This window comes from Pithys albifrons, chromosome 2, assembly GCF_047495875.1.
Source record: "Pithys albifrons albifrons isolate INPA30051 chromosome 2, PitAlb_v1, whole genome shotgun sequence".
NCBI classification, from domain to species: Eukaryota; Metazoa; Chordata; class Aves; order Passeriformes; family Thamnophilidae; genus Pithys; species Pithys albifrons.
In genome coordinates, this window is record NC_092459.1 from 95,510,631 (window position 1) to 95,534,546 (window position 23,916).

Consider the following 23,916-nt stretch of genomic DNA (forward strand, 5'->3'; position numbering starts at 1 on the left):
TCCCTTCCAACTCAGGGTGTTCTATGATTCTTCCTGGTCAAAGGACATAAGACAGTTGTCATCATTGTGATCCTGGCAGGACAAGGATAGTGTAATCAGTGCTCAGTCTCAGCAGACATGGCAATCAGGCATTCTTTTGTTTTTAATTTCCTCTGACCTTGCAGTTTGTCCTTGCAAAGTTCTCGCTGTTCACGAGATAACACATCTCTGTGTGAACAATCTTAGTACACAAACTGCTTCCACATACTCAATCACATCTCCTGCTGACAACTCCACCAGATCTTCACAACCACCATTCACTGCCGTAATTCTTAAGAAAATATGAAACTATACAAATCACTGAAAATATAATATGAAAGATTTGACACGTAGTCTTTAAAGGCATATATACAGACAAATACTACAATAAAATACTAAATAATACAATACTAAATAATACAATAAAATAATTGACTCTGGTATTTCAAAGTCTCCTAAAAACAAAGGGAACCTTTGATATTTCTAACTCCTGAGAGACATAAAACTACAGAGGTAAAGCTTACAGCCATATCACTTATCCAATGCACAATGCCACAGTGGTTGTAGTGATAGGCAGCACACGATGCAATTGTACATAATGTGTAACAAAGAACACGACATTTAGGAAACTACAGATTAATGGTTTTCATCAGTTGACAACTATTCTTAAAAGCCATCTACCCTTGGTATTTATAAACTTCACTTACCTTTCCTATATTTCTCTACCATTATGGAGATGAGATATTTATTGTGTTTTAAAACAAAAGCTACAAAATCCCCAAAACATTTCAAGCTTTTCTCAATCTCTTTTCCTAACAGGTAGAGGAATTACAGCATAAAGACTTGATAAAACACTTGCACTGACATCATCCTCCAGGACAGATTCTGCACTGTTCAGTGCACAGTCCCTTCTGCTGCAGTTAGCACTTGATACTCAGCACTACCAGTTTGTTACAATGACTAAATAATTTTTTTTAGATTTGACCCCTGCACACAAAAGACCACCACACATGCCAATAAAATAAATTCACTGAGACAGCAGTGAAGGAAATCTACATTTAAGTAATCACTCAAAGGGTTCCTCTCCACACTGTTTCTCCATAAGATACATTTAGCACCTTGCTTAGAGGTAGAACCTGGTGTACGAAGCACCCAGCATGCCCACCATGAAATGATCTGGGGCATCACGCCTCAAGACAGACATAGGCGTGGCAGGAATTATACATGGGTAAATGAATATATGGCCTGTCAAATGTCTCAGGATAAAGAAAATGAAGCGTGTAAGAAAGTACAGGTATGAAACATGCATGGAAAAGGAGCTCACTTTGTTCATGAAGGCCCCAAAACACTATACTGCCAAAACTACTTCCTTAGAGATTTCCAGACTGGTTTTGCACTACTGTTTTACCAGATCCTTTGCTTTAAAAATGGGTTTAAATGGCTAAGCCAAAAAGAAACCCTACAAAACAACCAAAAAACCCTTGACTTTTTCCCTACTTCAGTAGCATAGCTCATCTTCACCCTTAATAGAGCTGCAGAAAAATAACAATTACTGGAGCTAATATCACATGTTTTTAATCCAAAAAACTTAGAGAACATGAGAAAATCAAGAAAGAGATCTATCTGATTACAAAGCCAGAACACTGTCCGTTTTTCTGACAGAGATTTAGACCCTTCAGTGAATGCTCTAGTGGACCATCTAGTCTTATTTTAACATGATTCCCATAGCAGAGCTATTCCTGAGAGAATAATACAATAAATCAAAGAGCTTATTATTGGGAACGTTTTCCCGGTAAACACTCTAGAGTCTGTCTTAATCTTGCATAATTATTTTATGAACTGTGTTACCAAAGGGTCTTTTTCAACATTAAGTTTTAAACGTTATTTTATTTTCCTTCACATAATATAGCCTTTGTACAAAGCACTCAACAAAACTAACATGTTCTGCTTTCAAAACTGCTGCCACAGCACTCTCAGGTTGTGGCAAAGAGCCATTTTAAGATAAACACGCACAAGCCCATTTTTTCATCCTAAGAAAACATTGGAGTAACGGAGGTTGTCCTTCCCTGTCCTATCCTCTGCCACTGTCTTTGAATGAAACATGCAACATGAAGAGGCTGATGTGCATTTGCTTTGATTCCATCCCAAGTAAAAAAATAAATTACTTTATAAATTCACACTACTAAAGAGAGCAGAGAAAGCAAAATTAAGTGGCATTTAACAGTGGACAGACAGTGTCATCTGAAGTTAGATGAATGCTCCTTTTACTGACAGATTTACCTACATGGAACTTATTGTATTATCGCAAGCTCACAGCCTGGCTGGTCCTGACCATGTGTAGTAGTTTTGGCTTTAGTCAGCATAGGTCCCCATTTAGGCCTCAGTTTTTAGCAGACCTCAAAGGTTGTGACACAGATTAGAGGGGACAGGTATCATCTGACTTAAGCAGCCATTGAGGTATTTCATATCATCTGACATCATCAGGAAGTGTCGGGGAGTATAACAAGCAAGGTGGGAGGAGTCTCTCTTCTCTTCGGTCCATGCTTCTGACCAGGACAGTTCCCGCTCCCTGACTGCTGATATCAGGCCCTCCTGCCGGTCGGCACGTCTGTTTAGCCGGGGACGTGAGCACATTCCTGTTAATTCCTCTTTCCCTCTTGCTGGGAGGTTTCCTTTGGGGAGGGGGTTTGGTTGGTTTGGAGTTTCACCTGTTAGCTGGGGCGACCTCGGTGAGCCTGTTGTTGTTTCCTGTCACTATGTGCTATTTCATATTCTGTGTTAAGCTCTCCTCTTCTTTGTATAAATATAAAAACCTCACTGTGTTTAAAGCCTCGTTTCTGCTGTTTTCCCTCACTCTCCTGCTCTGGGAGTGGACTTTTTGACTGGGTACCAGGCACTTGGCATTTTGCCAGCTCAAACTATAACACCATGTCAATGTATTAGTGGGTGGGGGGAAAGGAAGTGCAAAATTTCACAGCTCTATGCAGAGAGCCAGTGGTACTTGTAAAGGACACTGCACACGTAAAGCTAACGTGAAAGTTAAGCTACACATTAACAAACTTCTATTGCAACCCAAGCTGAAAATAAAAGAATAGGCAAGAAACCTAATATAACATCAACCAAAGATGACATTACTGACTAACAGTACAAAATGCCTCATTGTCTTCAAGTGCATCACCTCTCGTGAGATGTTTTGACAGATTAATTACTGCATGGGTCACAATCTTCATACCTAAGTCAGGTTCTAGGAAAACTCTAAGACTACATTGGTCTCTCCAAATAAACCCATTTGTATATCAGAAGAAACACCTAACATTGTTAGACAAGGTTTAAAGGCTTTTGAAAACTCATCCTACCCACTTAATTTACTCTTTCTGCAGTGAATAGTTATATGCAAATATATAGTACAAAAACTCAGAGCTCTCTGTGACCAGCTGATTTAGGTTACTATACCAACAACGAAGAACAACAGCAGCTAGAGCAAAACTAACACAGCAGGTAGAGAAGATGACATACTCCAAGCCACTGTATTCTCCTTAAAGGTGCTTCTCCTTCAGAGAAACACCCATCACTTCATAAAGTCAAGTGGCATCAGTAAGTCTCTCCTGAAACAAGTGTCTCTAATTACTGAACTGGAAAGGTGCGTTTTTGAATTGGCATATTTAAAAGCACATTTATGACAATCAGCAATCAAATCCAGAAACCGGAAAAAAATTCCAAGAAATGTATCAGCTACAGAGGATGAGCAGGCTATGACCAAATAAACAAAAATCCTTAGACACATATCAGCTCTCCCCAACATACCATTTGCCTATTACACCAAACCATTTCTTCTCCTCTTCCTTAGACTGTAATTCAAGACACACATTTTTTCTTTTGGTATTTGTAAAGTTCCCAGTGCATTCTACAACACAGAAAGGAATTAAAAAATATTGCTTATTAGCTGAAGTCTCTCTATACATATACAGCATTGTATCTACATAAATACCTTTCTACATAACTTTACGTAGTATGAAACATCAAATTGCACAGCGAAAGCCCTAGAATATGCAAAAACTAAAAATAGATTTCAGCATTAAATGGCAGCTTTTATTTCTTGCTTGTCAGAAAGAGAGATAATTAAAAAATTGAAGTGAAATTGCTAGCAACCAACATGCCATTTGGATGCTAAATGCTAACATATCTCAGTAATGCTCTCCTGCAATATTTTTGTTCTGTTTTATAAACAAGATTTCCAGCTATGCACAAAAGCATTTTGGGGCACCAAGCTATTAAGAGGAACATGGACACATGGAAGAGAACTTGCAAAAAAAACCCCATCATTGACTTTCTCTGCTGTCAAAAAGAATCCCAACAAAGTGGGTAGCAGCAGTGCATGAGTATCAATACGTGATTTAGCTTTCTTTGCTGTCACAGATTCCCACAACACAGTCTTGGCAAAGGTGGATGGAATCACAAGACCTTTACCCAACTACATCTACATGAGTTGTTTTATTCACAAGCAGAAACCTGCCTTGTCTGCTCCCCATTCTGAACCTGCCAGAGCTCTGAAGGTCTGTCAATATTTCTATCTACCAGCAGCAGATGCATCAGCCATCCCCTTCAGTTGGCAGCCAACTTCTTTAGCTGGTAAACTGACCAAAGCATCTCCCTAAACAGACTGAATCTTGACAACACTATGAAGAATGTCAAATAGACATCAATCCTACTCAAGTAACCCTTAAACCAAGGAAAAAATCAAATCAAAACAACAACATAAAAATACCAGCCTCGCTATATATAAAAAAAAATTACTATCATTCCAGATGCTTGTTTCCCAGGGCCTTTAAATAAATTCCCACCACCCCCCAAGCTCATTAAGGTTCTTCCTCCTGAGGCAGGTCTGCTCACATTGACTATTATGCAAAGCTCCTAAAGCAGAATCAGATTTCCTCAGAAATCCCTCTTTTCCATATTTGAGGTAGGACTTTCAAGGCCTGCTCCCTCTGAGGGCCTCAAAAGGTTCTCTCCACCTCAGCACAAGGTGAATTAGGCCACTAGCTACATTGCTTATTCTTCTCCTCTCCCTCTGTCCTCGTAAACAGCAGGCACAAAGTTTTATGTACAAATTCCTTTACACATTGTCTCGCTCACCTGAGATAAGCACCACATATCACATTCCCAGAAAATGCAGGGTTTCCACTACCAACAGGATACATTTTGCACTGAAAGAACAAATGAAAGTCCTGCAGGAAGGGGTCAAAATCAAAACGGCATCAATAGGCATCAGAAATAGGATCTGGCTTCTACTTGTTGAATCTCTGATTGGCAAAGTCCCCTGATTTTGCCCAGGCTTGTCCAAAAACCTAGCTCAATTGTCATCATCAATACAAAGCTAAAGGCATTTTATCTACAAGGTAGTGAATGCCTCCTCTAAAAAGAGGGAGTTCCATGATAAGAGCTAATCTCAAAAACCTTAGGAATGCAAACTATTTTCTCAGTTGTAAAAACAAGAAAGAATTTCACAAACACAAGTTAAAACAACTACTGGTAACCTCATGCTTCTTCTACACTGCCAAATTCTCCTGGGCTAAGGCCCTACCCTCTGTTCTTCACAGAGATATGCTTTGAACCAAACCAAAAGTTCAAAGGATGAAGTCCCAAGAGAAGGCATCACTTTTACGCATCTTTACATATGAGGACCTTTCAATAAACCTTATTTTCCAAATTCAAAAAAGCAGTGGTAGGCTGCCTTTGCAACAGTTTCAGCTTTTTCATTGGGGAACTCAGAAAATCAGTCCACACTTTATAGTGCAGATAGTTGCCAGGAAGCCTGTAAGACAGCTCATTCTGGCTGGTTAGACCACCTAAAAGTTGCACAAGTCCTGTTTTTTTTATTCTTTAAGCTATAGCATAGTTTTCTGAAATGTCTACAGACAACTGTTAACTATGTCATACCCTACATACACTAGTTGGTTAACATGAGTTCTTGATTATTAGATCACTCATGATGTCTGGTACTAAATTAATTTTTCCCACACTTTCTCTTTTGCAACAGACTAGCACTTGTAGCCTCCAGATGTACAAGAATTCCATAGTACACTATTGTTTTGATGATATTTTCTCTGAAAGACCCACTAAACTGCAGAAGATCTAATTACCTCCAGAAACAGGTCCTTGTGCTTCTCATAGTCAGACACAACTATAATTCTGTTACAAAAATCAAAAATAATTACATTAACTACCAAAACTACAAAATATTCTTTGTCCATTAGAGCACATATTAGAAATCACTGATCATCATAACCAAGTTGATTAATAACAGATATCAATGTTATCTGCCTCTTAAATGAAGCCTAATCATCATTTCTGTTCTTCTCTATGCCAGCCCAGACCACAGAAGAGCATGCCTCAAAAATTAAAACATCAAAATTTAACATATTAAAAATTTAAAGTCCAAGGTATATTTTCCACAGAACCTGAATATAATAATCAGCCTGATATCCTGTTTCTAACAGAAGCTTACCTTGTAAGAAAACATACAAAATATCACAGTGGGCACTTACACCATGACCCGTCCTAAAGGAAATTTCTTAATCCCTGTCATATAGGGTTGATTTATGCCCTAGAGCAGTACAGTTAACATCCCTTCAGTTGTAGCTGTGACTGTTCCTCCTGCCTCTAGCACAGTTCACTCACCTTGTTCATCCTACCAGGCTCTTGGTTTATGTGATATATGTTTATGTGATAACACCAAAAATGGGGATTTAGGAGTATTATACACATTGTCTTTCAAACTGCTCCCTGTAACAAGTAATTGTATCAAAGGGTAATGGCCAAGCATTATTTTGCACATATATATCCTACCTCCTCAAACTGACCTCCTTAAAACAGAGCAATGCTAAAATTTTCAGTTCGACTTCATATGAATATTTTTCAGTCTCTCATCTTTGACAGGACATCCCAAACTGATTATTCCAGGTGAATTGAGCACCAGTTTAATAACATCCTTCATGTCATTAACACAACATTGCAAAATAACTGTGGTATTTTTCTTCTGCTCAACACTAAGTATTAAGGTGCACAAGTTCAAATAAAACACTGTTGAAATCTTCCTCCCCACCTTAATAAATATGGTTAATTTACAATCCAGTAACATGAATAAGTAATTTGATTATTCCCTCTAACATGCATATTCTTGAATTTATCAACATCATCTGCTATGCTTCCCTTTTACCCAGCTTTCTTGGATTCCCTTTACAATTTCTCAGTCTTCTTCAATCTTGCCTAATCCAAATACTTTTGCATCATTAGCAAGCTTTGGCACACCATCATTTATCTAGTTTATTAAATCACCAACGTAAATGTTCACCACACTCTTTTCAGAGTTGTTTCTACATCACATGGTAATCTAAGGTTTACATTGTCACTGACAATAAAAAAAGGTATTCTTATTCATAAGGACAGGTACATTGATTGACAACTAGAAAGGAGTTTCAGCTTCCAAAAAACATGTGTGGTGTTGAGCAAAGCTTGGTACCTAAACTCTTCAGGTGAGCAGAGAATAAGACTGTCACAATAGCTACAGGCCAGACCATCACCCATCCAACATGTTACATATTCAATACCCTGAAGAAAAATTTTTTGGTCAGAAAATCTTCTTAATGTTAACTAAATTTACACTTGATTAGGGCTAAGTCTATAGTCCCTTGAGTATTCTCAGAAGGAGCTCACATGCAGCTGACTATAACATGTACAATTGCGTATTAGGGCAGCCATAATAGGGTGGGAAATATTCATGTTCTTTTTACATACTTTGTGCTGCACCATAATCTTGTGTCCTTAAGTCCTTTCACACTCCAGAGTTCTCATTCCCTCCTACAGCCCAGAAGAAAGAGGAAGTCATGAACTGCAGTTCCTGCTCCACATCTGTGAGCAATCCTATTCCTTCAGAGTGTGTGACATGTCTCCTCACAGATCACCTCTTCAGCTCCACATGCACAGCAAACCAAATGGCTTTAAGCAGACAATGGGCAACTCACAGGACTGGCTACACTTGCTCTGGACATAGAGTTGATCCAGTACAATCAGAAGAAGCTACACATGTCCACCAAATTTTGAGGTCCCCTGCACTAGGCACAGGATAGGGGTCAACCAGTGGAACCAAAATCATACTTTTATCGCAAACATGGACTTCAGCTCAGGTCTTCCTCAGTCACTTTAGGAAAAAAAATCTTTAATTATCACTTTTTAATATATATTTTTGAACAATTTAATAGGTGGAGGTAGTAACTTTCATGGAGTCTCTGAATAGAAAACCAGTAGATTTTAAAAATGGAACCAGATTTTTTTCCACATAAAACTTCAGACGATCTTGTGCACAGGCATATTCCCTCCTCACAGAAGGAATGTCTACATGGTAATGGCTTGTTTTCAAAGATTAGGATCTGTTCCAATGGAACTCCACAAAGTATAATAGGCCAAGGCATGCTGTACTTTGCAGTGGACTTAGACATAAAAAATACTTTTACGGCATCTGTTCAGCATAAAAAATTAGGCCTTTATTGAAATCTTCTGTAATTGAGCTGGATACACATACACAAATATATTGCACAGTATTATAGCCTGGCTCCTGCAAAAACTTGTATACATGTTTATTATCATGCATATAAAAGAAATTCCATGGTTTCAAAAGTGCTATTCATGAACGTGAGTTTAAACATGTGGGTGAGTCTTTGCAGGACTAGGACCTATATGGTAATGAGCACACTGCCTGCTGAAAACTTTTCACCACTTGTATACTACCAGCACTCTATAGACCCCTCTCAGTTGACAAACCCTTGCAACAGAGGACTTGCTTCCAACTGAGGAGCTGAAGTTCAAGTAGAGTTTTCACTCTGCATATATCTATGCTGAATTCAAATCCAGATTAAAATGAGCTAATTAAGTAACATTTAATAAAATACAGCCTCACTGGATATGTGAGAAACAGAACGAAGATCAGCACTTTAGCTGCAGAAGTACCAAATAAACATAGAAAAAGTAAGCCAAGAGTTACCAGAATTATGTACACAACTATATATGCATACATATATATACACACACACATATATATAAATACTTGCTCCATGAAACAATTTGCTAGCTGCACAACTTAGCAGCCAAAACAATTTGCTAAGTGCACAACAGTAGGTGTATTTCATAGAAAGTCATTACATACCTAAGTTACAGTAACTGACTCACAGGCTTCTGCTGGACAAGAATGACCAGAGAAAAATCTAGCACTGACACTGGTTGCTAATTAACCCTCATGAACGACACTGCACCAAAGCTACTTCTGCTACTCTTACAGAAACATTTAAAAGGCACATGTAAAACATGTATATACATACCAAAACTCAGTTCACTCAGTACAAGGATGAGTCCAGCGGCCCTTGCTCTGGCCTTGATCTGCACCACTAGATTCTCTGAGGATGCATCTAGATAGTTGTGCTTTCAAGCGTCCTGCACCCAAACACTGGCCACAAGCTCTGCCACAGATTTTAGGAACTACCTAGCTGATGGACTGTGCCTCAACACAGCAAGTTTGCAAAGCTCCCAACTTTAGTATCATGACCCGTGAGATACACACAAGTGCCCTCTGCCTGTAAGCAACTCTGGCACAGCCTCCTAAAGACACCAAAAGGAGTTCAAGTACTGCCAATAACAGAACAGGGCCTACAGCTTATTTGCATTACTATAATATCAACAAATGCTCTATTTTACACCACATAACAACGACTAGATGTCAGCTACAACCCTCCCAGAGGGCAAGACCAAAAGCTGTTTAATCTGCATTTTGTCACATATATGATAGGACATTCTCAGCTAGATAACCACAGTGCAGGCCCTTATGGGACTGCCTCTCCTCACATTTCTCCCCCAAAAGACCTGACTACGTCCTCTCCATAATATGGAGGTTGGCAGGTGGTGATTTGTGATTTGGGGGGGGCCGTTTCATATATATATTTTTCCAAACTCTAAAGAACTGCAGCATGTAACAGTGCTTTCAGAATAACCAAATCCTGTAGCAATTATCTGCACAAAGTTTAAAGAAAAAATTACTGGCATCTGCTAAAATCATTTCTTTCAGCTTTGGTTTCAGGCTACATGCCAAAAATCCCAGAAAACGTTTTGGGTAACAATATATGGAATCTGAGCCTTTTACGAGTCACTGTTTGTTCCCACCTTGTTAAAGTTACAAACAGCCAAAGTGTTGCTTATAAGGGAAACATATGATTTTATGTTAATCAGAGATAAAACGTTCTCGATAGGAAAGCTCCAGTACGCGTTATATCCACATACCATACATACATTATGTAACGCTTGTCCCAAATACACCCCAATAAAGTGAGCTGGTTGGAGATCTTAACAATTCATCGACTTTGCCACATTAGAAATGAGAGCAGATGTCACTCTTCCCTGCTCCTCCTCGATCTTTTCTACAGAACTCGTCAGTTACATACGTGCTGAAGACGAATGGCCAGTTTAGGCTTGACTTTAACTAACAAAGAGCAAGGTAAACCCCCCGGCGGGGGGAAGGCAAACACGGGCATGCCGCGATGTAAATACGGGCAGCCCAGCAGGGAGCCCTGCCCGTTCCTCGCTATTTACAAATACCTCTTGAGTGTACAAACGCCGTGTTATCTGGGCGCCTAACAGATTAAATCACGGGTTGGACGGGCCGTCCGAGTCTCGTTTATGGCAAGTCACCGGCTGGTTTCTGTAACCCAAGCGGAGCTATTTACGTAGTTTGCAGACAGCGGTGCATACTCGGCGGAGCTGCAATAGCTCCGTGCAGCGCGCAACGAGCCGCACGCCCGCGCTGCCGATCGCGCACGCCGAGAGCGCGGCACAGCTCGGGCTGTTTTAAAGTGGGCGCGGGGAACTCGGCGGCGCCGGCTCCTTACCTGCAGAGCGGCGGCTCCGGCTTTGTGCGCTCCCGCGGGAGGGGCTGTCCCGGCCCGGAACGCAGCGGCTGCCGCGGGACCCGACGCGGGCGCTGGGAGGGAGTCCGGCTCCCGCCGCCCCGGCCCGGCCACCGCGGGGAACTTCGGCGGGGCGGCCGGAGCTGCGGCCGCCGGTGGCGGCGTGGAGGGCCGGGGCGCCCTGAGCTCCTGCTGCCGCCCGCGGGGTGCGGGATGGAGGGAGGCAGGGCGGGAGGAGGGGACTGGTGTCCCGCGGGGGCGAGCGGGGCCGGCGGGCAGGCGAGCCGGAGGCGGCAGGGCCGGGGCCGGGCTGGGGCCGGAGCAGCGCGGGGAGTCACGGCCCAGGAATGCCAGGAATGTGGGGCGGCCGCTGCGGCCGCGGGGCCTGGAGACGTCGGGGACGCGACTTGGGATTTCTTTTCTCTTTCTCCTTTTTTTTTTCCTTTTTTTTTTTTTTTTTTACTCTTCCCCCCCTCCCAAGGAAGGAGGAGGAGGGCTGAAACCCACCCCGCGGAGGAGGGAAAAGGAGGGAGGAAGAGGAGGGCGCAGGCTTCTGCCAATCCGAGCGGTGCCGGCAGCAGCGCTCCCGCGGAGGGCAGAGCTGCCAGGTGCGGGACGCCCGCCCCTCCCGCCGGCGGGGCGGCCGGCCCATGACCGGCCCTTCCCGGCCCTTTCCCGGCCCCTTCTCCGCCCCTCCCGCCGTGCCGTTCCGCGCACGTGTTGTCCCTGCCCGGGCGGGAGCGGGGAGCATCCCAGCTGGATTCGGGGTGGGAAGGGGCACGCAGGGAGCTGAGGCAGGCTCTGCACGCGCGGGCCTGGAAGCTCCTGAGATCTCCCTCCAGCCCTGCTGTAGGAAGGCACGGTGCGCCCTGCTTGCCTATGTCCCCTCTTCTGCCCGTCCATAACCCCCTGTGCATCTCCCGCAGCCTTGCGCCACTGCATCGTTTCTCTCCATCCCTTCCTTTCTTTGCCTTTGCTCTTCCCATCTCAGCGCCTTTTGGGCTCTGTCTTACTGTGTGACCTTCACTTCTAGACGGGTGGTTATCGCTGCTTGTCCAGCTGCGCAGAGGGCAAAATCATGATGGAAAAACACCCACGGGTGCTGCCGTCAGGCCTGTGCTTTGCAGGAAAGTAGGAGAACAAGTAGGAGAACACTTGAAGTTGGCTTGAAACATGGCAGTTGGTAACTGCATGAAATGCTGGGGGCACTTGGTGCTTGGCTGATGTGAGAAAGTGCATCTGATGCCTCCTGTAAAAGAGGCAAGGCCAGGAAACACAGCACATGGTAGTATTGTCAGGAAAGTTGCAGCTACCAACAAGTGTTGAATGTGGCACACCAAATCAAGTAGGCTTAAGAACAATGTGAATTTTAGAAATTACGTATAGATGCTCTTGCACATCATAGTTGTTGGGCAATTTGCAAAATTATTTTTGCCTTAATCTACATTTATTTAAAAATTATCCACATTCCAGAAAGTGTATATAAATACTTCTGGTACCAGTGGGCATCAACAGAAATGTCAAAGGGAAGTATCCCTCTAAAACATCCATGACACCAGAACCTAAGGAGCCTTAAAAGCACAGAAAATTATGAAAAATAGAGCTACATGAGAATTGATACAATTTTTGAGTTGTTACTGTTTGCCACTTATACACTTTACTGAAGAGGAAGTGAACAGATTCACTGGAGTCAGGATTACTAAGATTATTAATGGTAAGAGATCGGGAGCTGAGAGAAGGAGAAATAGCACAGATTCTTGATTTTGATAGATAAGTAATTGTATTTAAATACTGTACATGGAATCACAGGCCTATGCCTTACCTCTGGCATAATATTATTATTACGTTTTGCAAGCAACCCTTTTCATCTGAGACTCTCAAACATTTTACAAACACCACACCTTAATGAAGTAAGTAATTATCCCCATTTTGCATATGGCTACACTGAGGCACTAAGAAGTGACACTATTTAAGATTTAAACTTGAATTGTACTTGACCACATAAAGATAGAGAGCTTAGAGTAACAATCTGGAAGAAGTATCAGTTGTCAGAATGAGATGATAAGATGGACCACAGAGCTGCTGTGCTCTGAACTGATAACAGAAAATGGTTACCTGTACTGAGTAGAAAGTTGCAAAAGGGGGTAGCACACATCAACACTAGGTGTAATTTATTCGGTTCCTGTCCTGTTCTCCCCATGCTGGGACAAGTTTAAGGGTGTTGTTTTTATGGCAGTAAATACTGACTTGCATCTGTGCCTCAAGGTGATGTGCTGGCTACCTAAAGTCTTTTACTCAGATTCCTGTTTTGGAGCTGGTTGCTTTTACTTTCTTAGGTCTCTCTGCATTTGAACTTACTTAGGGTCCTTATCTGCAAAGGAAATAATGTTGCAAGAAGTGTGTAAGTGCTGACAGATGGGAAGATTTGGAGGGGAGATTTCATGTATTGGTTACCTGCAGGATCAGGTCTCCTAGAAGAAATAAAATGAACTATAATAAAAACCATCACACTACTTGCTGGCAAGAGCAAGGTCAGCCCAACAAACTCTGCAAAATGAAATGCATTTTAAATTTACTCAACCAAGAGAAGTTTTCAAAACTGAAAATGGTGATAATCATTACTTTTCTTGAGATTACTTAACACAGTGATGAATGTCTGTATTCAACTCTCAGAGATTGTTGCAGTAGGTGCTTCAAAAACCCAAACTTCCCAGAGGTCATAGCCAGTTCCTGTAAAGAGGTTTCCAAAAGCAAATCTGTTTTGTTGATGGCTATGACAGCTTTCTACAGCCATTGGAACCTGGAATCTTTACAGGAATCTTTGTTCCTCAAGAGCTGTCAGGAGTGTATGAATTCGGGATTAAAACTAATAGTACTTACCTGCTAATTGGGTAGTGATTTAATAAAATACTAAAACTAGATTAGGTGTTACTCAAACTGTTTCAAGGATTGGATGTAAAAATTATGCGAATTATTGATTTGGTTCCAAACCCATTTGCTGGTTCAAATTTGTCCAGAAAACTTTGATGGTTAATCTTGTGTCAAATATATGTAGGCTGGATTATGTATTGTCTTCTATGCTTCTATCACTTTAAAGATATTGGGGTTTTTTTTGTAAAGATGATACCTCTGAATTGTATTTAGAGACTTGATTGACTTGCTGTAATGATTCATGGACTCTCCCTCAAAAATAGCCCCTCTGCTCTGTTACAATTTTATTTTTATACTGGATCCTCCTACAATATCACCAGGACTATTATACTGAACGCTCTACAAAATAGAAACATGTAAAGCACAAATGGGAAATAACTTATTGACATAAGATTGTACCTCAGTTACCTTAACTACCAGTCTTTGGTCTGATCTTGGGCATGTAGCAGCACATCCTTGTGTCTTAGTTTCTTTTCTGAAAATTGAGATAATGATAGTGATCTTAAGAAGGTGCTTTTTGATTTCCAGATGAAAGCAATTTATGGGTGAGAAACATTTAGTTTGTTTTCCAAATTGTGGATTTGACAGGCCTGAATGTTGCCTCAAACCTTTGTGAAAATAAAGCCCAAGACCATTTAGCTTGACCCAAATGGTTAACTATCAGCAGAGAAAAACTGACTTTATCATTGTCAAAATATAGGAGACATTTATTATGAAGCTGTGGAATGAATTCTGAAGTGTTCTAGCACCTTGCTAGCAAAACCTGTATTAAACATATTTTGAATGTGCTTAAGAGTCTTGGAAAAATCTCAGTCCTTGTTGGTTGGTGAAACCATGTCATAACCTGTTTCATATACAACTGTCTTTAAACTGTGCTTAAGCAACAGCTGGTGGTTTTTCCTGTGAACAGTAGATGATGTTTAATTAGCCTTACAGTCATCTACATTACAATCAAATCAAAGAATGCAGTTGCAACACATTCCCGATTTGTATTGTAAATGTGGCCCTAACTGTGTTCCTAAAATCTCTGTCATGTGCTACAGCTGGGTACACTGACCTGATTGTAATGTAAGCAGAAACTTAGTGCACTAACAGAAATTCCTATTCCTAAAATCATATTAATTCTTTATAAATAGATACTTTTAATGTTTGATGCTTACCACAAAAAAAAAAATGTTTCCTTCTCTAGTATTCTGTGCTCTCATTAATTATTCCATTTAATAGTGCTTCTCAAAATCATCTCTTAGAAAAGGAATTTGGATTACACAATCTTGGAAAACAAACCTGTTACCACCAAGCATGAGCTAACATGTTTTAGTACTCTACGGCTTATCACACGTAAGCCAGCACCCAGATTTGTAGCCCAGAAAAAGTCTTGGTTGATTATCTGTGCAAATAAACTACACTGTCTTGAATATTCTAGTCTGCTTAGAGTCGTATTATGCCCGAGGACTTATTTAATACCTGTACCTCTTTTCAGCTCTCCAGTAAGGGTTGTAAAATGAAAGACTTCTTAGCATTTCTAAGTAAAGTAGTGAACTTTTGATTCTGTGGTTGTAAGTACTCTGAATGGGCTTTGGATGAGAAATATAGCTTATTATGCAAGTGTTAGTGCTGTCCAGGCTAGGGTAGTCCAATGACAGCATGAATAATCTTTCTACAGTTTTCATGGATTACAGTTTTGGATACTTTGAATGTACCATTTGGTATTAGGTCTTTAGATTTCTGAAAACAGTGGTTTCCTGAAGGAAAAAAAAAAACACACCAGAAAACAAAAAAAAACAAACAACAAAAACCAAAGCAACAAACAAAAAACCAAAAAAATCTCTAGCTTTTAGGATAAGTTATTTTTCAGCATACTTGAAGTCAATATACACCACTGATTTGTAGTTGCCTCAGTCGCTGCCCACTTCTGATCAATCTTTCTGCATCTCAGTGTGGCTTTATGTGTCTGACTGGGGGCACCCAGTTGAAAATAGTTTATTGCCAGTTAGAGATAAATGGTTTACTGAGAAATCAAAGAGCTGGTATCATAATCTATAATGTGTTTTTGAGACTGTCACAAACCTGTGTATTGAATTGAGCTGTTAATGTTTGCTTATCTCCATGAAATGGGTCTAAGACCATGCTTGGATATGAGAGTACTCTGAAGCTCTGGATATTAAGGTTTTCTGAAATTAACATGAAATGCACTGTAAAAGAATAAAACCTCTTCTAGATGCACTTTAGCTTTTTGGAATCTGTATATTGTTTCTAAAAGGTCTCTGATTCTTATTCTCACTTTTGATCAAAATTAGCAGGAAACTAGCTCTGAGTTAGAGCAATTCGAGAATGCTGAGGGTTGTATATATAAATATTATTTTCTATGCTGACTGTCATTTACATGATGCACTGGATACTCTGGAAAGACTTAAAATACATACAAACATTTCCTGGGAAGGATGAATACAAAAAATTATGTAGGAAATACCAATAAAACTGTTGGCATTTAGACTTGGAATAGGGGAGGAAATCAAGTGATAACCAAAGTCATTGAGATGTAGAATGCAGTTGTTTTCTCCTTCTATACTTATTTAGTCTATTGGGTCATTTCAGTTAGTGGTTCATAAACTACAGCTGTTTGAGATGAGTTTCCCACTACAATGAGTTGGGTGACTGAAAACTCACTCTAGATCTTACTTGTAAAATGGCACAAATGATGTTGAGGTGGGTACAATGAGTGTAAGATAAGGAGTTGTACTTTTGTCTAATCTAGTCAAACACTTCACAAGGAAACTGGAAGATTCTGAGACAACATTAAGACATGTAGAGGCTAATAAGTGATTGGATTAACTTGTCATGAGTGGTGTAGGGGATGCTCTTACTTATTTCACAGACTGATAAAAAATTCGACCAAGTAGGTGAACACAGTACAAAGTATAGATTCTCAGATAATACCTACATAAAAATTACATATATATATATAAATGTAAATATCTATGTACATATCACAAATATATGTGTATAATAAATAAATACATGTATAAAAAGTAACAGTGGAATTTCCTTCCAATGAATTCATGGTTGTTGAAAGAACGATATGTCAACTTAAACATTGACTGCTGGCTGCAGACACATTGTGGATTTAAAGCCCCCATGTCAGTGGCAACGTTAAGTCAGATGGCAAGCAGTCAGTGGGGCTGACATGGCTAAAACCTTAACCTTTTAGCAGCAATAATGAGGGGAAAGGCTTATCTAAGTCTTGCACTGAGAACGAAATTGGAAGCTGAACAGGAGATACCTTCAGATAAGCCCTCTGATACGTGAAAGAATTAAATGTGCTGGACATGTCTTTTAGTGGTCTGGCAACTCCTATCAAGCATGAGTGAAATGTATTCTCTCAAGGATGATCTAGTAGTGCATCCAAGGAGGTGGAATACCATGTGGAAAGGAATCCAGTACCTGAGAGAATTAGCTGTGCTGGAGGCAATCTATAAGGATTCAAATAATGAGCAGTCACTTGTAGATCTATATGAGGTCCAGTGTGCAATCTATGTGGTGGACGTTTGTACAGAGCTGCCTTTCTCCACCTCTGGAAAAAACAATCAAAACACCAAAAACCCCCACAAAAAACTTCAAGCCACAAATGGCTGTCCACGGTTCATTTTCTCAAGAAAGTTCATATTGCTTTTGTTTTAAAAGCCTCATTTATTTTTAAGTGTGTGGGCGCAGCTTCAGCTTTGATGAATGATGTCTGCAAATGTGGAGAGCCAGCATGCAAGTGCCTCAGAGGGTATCCCTCATTCATCAACAGTCAGTCAAGGTTATGTTTTACCAGAAAGAAAAATTATTCCAAACACAGTTGGATAAGCGAAACAGAAATTTGGAGTTTCTTCGAACAATATGATACTGTGAAAGAGGTGAAAGCAATCACTGACAGAAATGGTGTTTTCAAAGGGCATGGATTTATATCTTTCCTAGACAACATGGATGTACAAAACATAGTAGAATCACAAATCATGGCAAAAAGCTGAAATGGGGTCAGTAATTAGAAAGCAATAAAACTTGCATGCCAACATGCAATAAAAATGTGCATCCCAGACCATAACAAAGTATGAGCTCAAGACTTTAATTTAGGTACTTCATAGGAATGAGATATTTAGACTGGAGAATAAGCATAGCAAGAGTAGCCATGATAAATGATCAAGAACGTAGAATAGAGAGGCCAACAAAGAAGAAAACTCAGACTTCGGAAGACAATTATGCAGATGACAACAAGTACCACTGGGAGAATTGGACCTTGAGGAAAATAGAAATTGAAAAGTAGTTAAAAAAAGAAAAAGTTAATCAGCAGTTGAAGGTCATAGAGGGAGAAAATTATTGAATGTAAATCAAAGGAAAAACAAATCTAGAGAGCCCAGACAAGAAATAGAAGTAACCTAACTCACCACTGGGCATTTTCTACATTTCCCATTTTAAAAACATCATGGTAAAGATGGAAAGAGTCAGTGATGGCTATGAAAGGTATGTGCTTTTTAGTTTTAATGTAGTACACTTATGTCTTAACTGCTTTTCTCTCTACTTAGAGCAGAGCAATATTCATAGTAGATTTACTTGTGTATGATTAAGGATACACATCCTAACAAAAATAGGGACCAAAGGAGATGTAAGCTATGGCCCCATGAAAGTCAGAAAGGAGTGAACAATAAAAGAAAAATATTCCCATCTTACCAAATGCTCCTTGAAACCTTGTAACTCATTGCCCATAAGATATAACAGTATTTGATAGTATCACAAATGTATTTTTTTGCTTTAATACATGTAGCGTGAAACATTTGCTCCGTATTGCCATTTCTAGTTTGCAGCAGAACTATAAAAAGAGGGAAACTGCCATTAAAAAAAAAAGTGTTCCAATCTTATTTACACTTGGGTAACTTGTAATTTGAAGCCCTGGACAATATGGACTTGATGTGTTATATCATAATTCCTGTAATTATTTATCCTTTTCTTCACTGCACATCAGTTGTTTAAGCATTATGCTAAAGGTTGTATTCACAGAGTTTGAAAATAATGCTTTTAGAACAGGAAGGAAAGACAAAAATACTTTTTTATTACTCTAAACCATTGCTATCGCTGCAAACTATTCTTCAGGTCAGGACACTATGCATGCATTTAAATAGCAAACATTTTTTTTACATTTGCTTTCTTCCTCCACCCTTCCAATATACTAACAGGTGCTGAACATGTAACATTTACATTTGAAACTAATATTTACTAACATCACCTAACAAGTCCCCTTGTTTTCAATCCTCTATATTGTAGAATAATTTCACTGCTTCTTGTTGTAAGGAGTATATCTGTGTAACTGATCAGCAGCTTTAAATTCAGAGGTTAGCACTTCTTCAGAAGTTTGTAAATTATTAAAAGAATCACAATAACCCTCCATTGTATGCAAAGGTCAGAGAATATTTTCCTGTGATGAAAATAACTCAGAGGAATTACTCTAAATATGTAAAAGACTTAACGGAAAGCAGAAGCTGTAAGATAGCTTTATACTTGTAAAACACACTGGTTATAAAACACAAGAATGCATTTACTGTGGGAAGGTTTCCTACTATCATTTATGACAGACAGGCATTAGACAGTGATTAGAGCACAGGAATTTAGGGGCTTGTTACATAATTCATCTAAGTTGGAGCCACCACAGCCCTCTCCACTCTCTCCTGCATATCCCCATTCCATCTGCTGAGCTGGGACAGGCATTTATCTGACCACACAACACAGCAGCTTGCAGATTAAATATGTGCACCTGATGATGGTACCAGGAAGGTCTTTGCTTGATATAATATCCCTTGCCTGTTTCACCATCTCACCTGGCAGTTCGGACCAGCACCAAAATTGTCATAAGGGAGGGGTGGCAGCATGCAGGTGGGAGACAGGACGGACAGTGGGAATGTGGCAACATTGCCTTGAGGTGTTTTAGACTTCCAGGAGCCACACCTGTGGGTTCCCATCCAGCATCTGCATGTGATTCACTGTGTCACCTTAGACAAGCCAGGTAACCTCAGTCACTTTCTCAGCACTAGGAAACCTACACACTGGTTTTTAGTAGGCTGTTCAGGCCAATGTGATCTCAAACAATAGATCAGCTGTAGTATTTTATTCACTAATACATTCATCCAGGTGACTGTAGCACTGGGGTCAACCTTAGCACTCCAGTAGCAGTTTCCAGTAGTAGGCATGAAATACTATAATCCTGACTAGAGAAATACCCCATTTCTGTTGGGAACAGAGTTATAATTTGTGATATGCTGTGGTCCCTGATTTGGTTAGTAAACTGTGAGAAAAAGATTGAGCAGGTAATTTCAACTGGGTTTTTTTTTTTTGGTGGTTTTTTTTTTAAGCATAAGATTGTTAAGAAATCTACAGTGTAAGGTTCTCTATGCATCCTAATGGCACCCTCCTTTACATTCATTCTGCACACCAAAATAAGGTATGAGTTCTGTGAAAAACTGTGTGAAGAATAGAAAATCTATGGTTGTATTAGTAATCAAACCTTTTATTTTACAGCAGTAGCTCACTGAGCTTTATTAGCGCAGCTCCAGTACTGACACCTAAACTGCCATCTTCTTAGTTACCAACCTGTGTTGGCAGAGATGGAGAATTTTGTATTCCAGAGGCAAGAGGCATCAGTTAGTACAGGGTGGGGTTTGGGTGAGGCTAAGGAAAATGATCGTCTTTTTTCTCTTTCACACCCAGCCTGGCAGAGTGTCTGTCTCCAGTGCCTCGACAGGGAAGCTGGAACCCCATCAGACACAGAGTGCCTGCCCTATTTGTCTCTTTCCCGGGTGAATGGAACTGCTCCAGCTCCTCATGTACCCTTTGATGTGTGTGCATGTGTACATGTGTTTATTTATATACATACATGAAGTAGGCTTTACCTCATGGATTCTGAGTCTGGCAAGGAAGAATGAGGGGCTAAAGCTCCATCTGGTTTCTGCTTCTTGTAGTATCCAAGCAGGGTGAGTTTTTCTCACCAGCTGTTCTTTTCCTTTCTTTCACTTCTGGTTTTGTTCCATCACATGCTCTGACATAAGATGTAGTAATAAAAATTCAACCTTTAGTGGCTTTTGTGTTCTCCTTACTGTTCTGGCCCTTTATCAAAAATTATAGTAAGGAATGCAGGTGAGAAAATGTTAAGGGTGATGTTTAACATCTGGCAAAAACTGAATGAAATTTCAAGGACAGAGACAAGCCACTTCATAAGACTGAGGTAGTTTTCTCTGCTCAAAATCATGGGAAACTGTAAAGCATGGAATTTTGAGAGCCTCTTAGAAGGACCTCATGAATTCTATCCAGTAGAGAGTAATGAAAATAATTACAAGTGTTAGGCAAATTGATGGTTGCTATTAACACCCTTTATAAGTTGCTATTAGTCATTCAGAGTATTTGACCTTATTCTTGTATCTTAATCTTCAATCTTACATTTACTAAAATTTTTATTCTTATATTTACTTCTGACAATTAATATCTTGTCACTTATGGAGGTACTGTACAAAATAAGGTTGATATGGCGAAAGAAAAAGCAAGTTTCTATATTCATCATGAGTCCTTTTATCTTTCATGGTAATTAGTTAATTGCTGCAATAGTCAATAATGGATTCCAAAAGAATTAATTTGTAAGTCATTATCAACAGAAACCCAGTACAAACCTGACCATTGTCAGAAATCAGTTTTAGGATAAGTGTTTTCTTGTATTTAAGTTTACAGCAGTGATCAGGTTCTTTTTTATTTTAGCCTCAGTTATCCAGATAATAATCAGACTGCATCTTGAAAGCTCTGCACACACCAGCTGATTTTCATTTTTCATGCCTTTTAAAGACCCTGAAGGCTGTCTCTACTCATTTTTCTCCTGAAAAATATGCCACTGCCCTTGGAATTGGAAGCTGTTTTGCTGAAGCTTTCCCTGAGGGATTAATCATGGTGAATTAGTTTAAATGCTTGGGCTCCATGTCTGTCAATGGTTCCACTATAATATCATCTGTAGAAGCTGGAAACTCTTCAACTTCTGCAGTTGGTTAAGCTACAATTTATTAAGTTACATTTGTTACTGTCAAATGAGAAACACTTACTGAATATAACATATAAGTACTTAAATTTTACAGAATATCTGCTGCTTGTCCACGGAGCGGGGTATCCCCTTCAGTTCAGACTGATCCTCAGCTTTCACAAATTATTTGACAGTCCTAGGTGAGGGATTTCCAATTTCCACTCTTCTATTAGTTCCTGCTCTGCTGCTATTCTGTGAACTGCCTGCACAAAGTTCATCATGGAGTTTTCTAGCTGGTTAGGGGTTCTTTTTTTTTTTTTTGGTGTCATCTCTGAAGAGGTATTTATGATTGATCAGTTCCACCATTTCAATGCCTTCTTTTGCTCTGGAGGTAATTTGGAGATTTAATAGCAATGTGCTAGTGAGTTTGCTATTCTATATTTATTTACAATTGGAGCTCTCGATGTTTGACTTATCAGGGAAGATTTGTTTAACTCAATTTCCTAAATATGATTAAAAGAACAGTGCTTGAGTAAATATTCTCAGAGTAATCATGAGAAGCAGGACATTTAATTAGGTGGAATGATAATCCAATCATAGAATCACAATTCACGGATTCTCATGGAATGGATCATTGTGCTTCAAATCCGAACCCCCCTTTCCTCAGAGATGCAGGCCAGGGTCAGGGAGAGGAACGCCAGAGGGTTTGGAAAACCAGTCACAGGTATCCAGGAAAATTCACAGGAGGTTTAGAATCCTTCAGCCTTCATTGTTGCCATTTCCACCTTATGCTCCGTGTTAGAATACACTTACAAATAGTGTTCTTATTTGTGTGCTTATATTTCTGCGTAGAAAATGTGCAATATTCGGCAGAGTTACCTTCCCTGCCTCAAAAAATCCCCCAAACCCAACTCCCGGGAGCAGTTGCGGCAGAACGGAATGGAAAAGCACTTTGGGATCCTTCCGTAGATCTTTCCTAGTGAACGAGTGATAAGCGGAACAGCATAGAGATTGGGAAATTAAGTTTGGATAAAAGTCTGACGCAGCCATTACACCCCCACAACTGCTGCGCTTTCCCAGTCTCAATGCCAATGCCAATGCCAATCCCTATCCGTATGCCCATCCCCATGCCCATGCCCATCCCCATGCCCATGCCCATGCCCATGCCCATCCCCATCCCCATCCCTCTCCCTCTCCATGCTTCCCGCCCCAGCGGTCGCCCCGCCCAACTGTGGGTACCAACGTGCGAAGCTGCCCCGCCCAACTGCGACCAACGGCCTCTGGGACCGCGCTGCACCTGCGCCAGCGCCTCCAATGGACTTTGAACGCTTCCGAACCAGCCACTCACGAGGGCCGGCGAGCAATGCTGCGCTTTCATTGGTAGTCAGGAGAGGGGGCGTGGCGAACGGCGTGGCGTTCGGGCCAATCAGCGCTTCAGGGACGGCATGAGGGGGCGGGCACAAACGGCCGCGGGGCGGTGGCGGGTTTGAGGTGCGGCTGGAGCAGGGACGGGGAACACGGACACGGGACACGGAACACGGACACGGACACGGACACGGACACGGGACACGGGACACGGGACACGGGACACGGGACACGGGACACGGACACGGACACGGACACGGACACGAGCATCAGCCTCACGCCGTGTTTTGGTCGCTGCTGCCGGGCTCCGGGCATTTACCAGTGAGTGAGTGGTCGGTCGGGCGCAGGGCAGGAGGTGACAGGCAGCCCCCTGGTCTTGGGTGGGCTTGGTCCGTCCTCTTTGGTCTCTCTCTGGTTTTAGTCCCTCGCCCAGAGCCGCCGGTTTCACGGGGCTTTCCGCTGAGACGCCGCTGAGATACAACGTGAGCGGTGATGGCTCTCAGCAACGCCGAAATGGGACGCGCAGAGAAGCTCTCTGACATACATCTGTCAAATGCAGCTATCAGAGTATACACCCTGTTGTTGCCAGGAGGTTGATTAAAGCGAAGTTTCAAAGTCTCCGGCTAG

The 23,916-nt window shown here is 40.9% G+C and overlaps 2 protein-coding genes across 4 annotated transcripts in view; one reads left to right on the plus strand and one right to left on the minus strand.

Annotated features, from left to right (window-relative positions):
• PTPN14 (protein tyrosine phosphatase non-receptor type 14) overlaps positions 1-11,546 on the minus strand; it is a 114,404-nt gene extending 102,858 nt beyond the window's left edge. Inside the window, exon 1 of one of the 2 annotated variants that reach the window (XM_071578523.1) lies at positions 10,947-11,546. The gene's annotated coding sequence lies outside the window, so the exon portion shown is untranslated. Of the gene's footprint in view, positions 1-9,389; positions 9,559-10,946 lie in introns of those variants that run through there. The other variant, XM_071578541.1, reaches the window with a different exon arrangement.
• Positions 11,547-23,410: 11,864 nt separating this feature from the next.
• CENPF (centromere protein F) overlaps positions 23,411-23,916 on the plus strand; it is a 43,448-nt gene continuing 42,942 nt past the window's right edge. Inside the window, exon 1 of one of the 2 annotated variants that reach the window (XM_071578594.1) lies at positions 23,411-23,614. The gene's annotated coding sequence lies outside the window, so the exon portion shown is untranslated. The remainder of the gene's footprint in view (positions 23,615-23,916) is intronic. The other variant, XM_071578584.1, reaches the window with a different exon arrangement.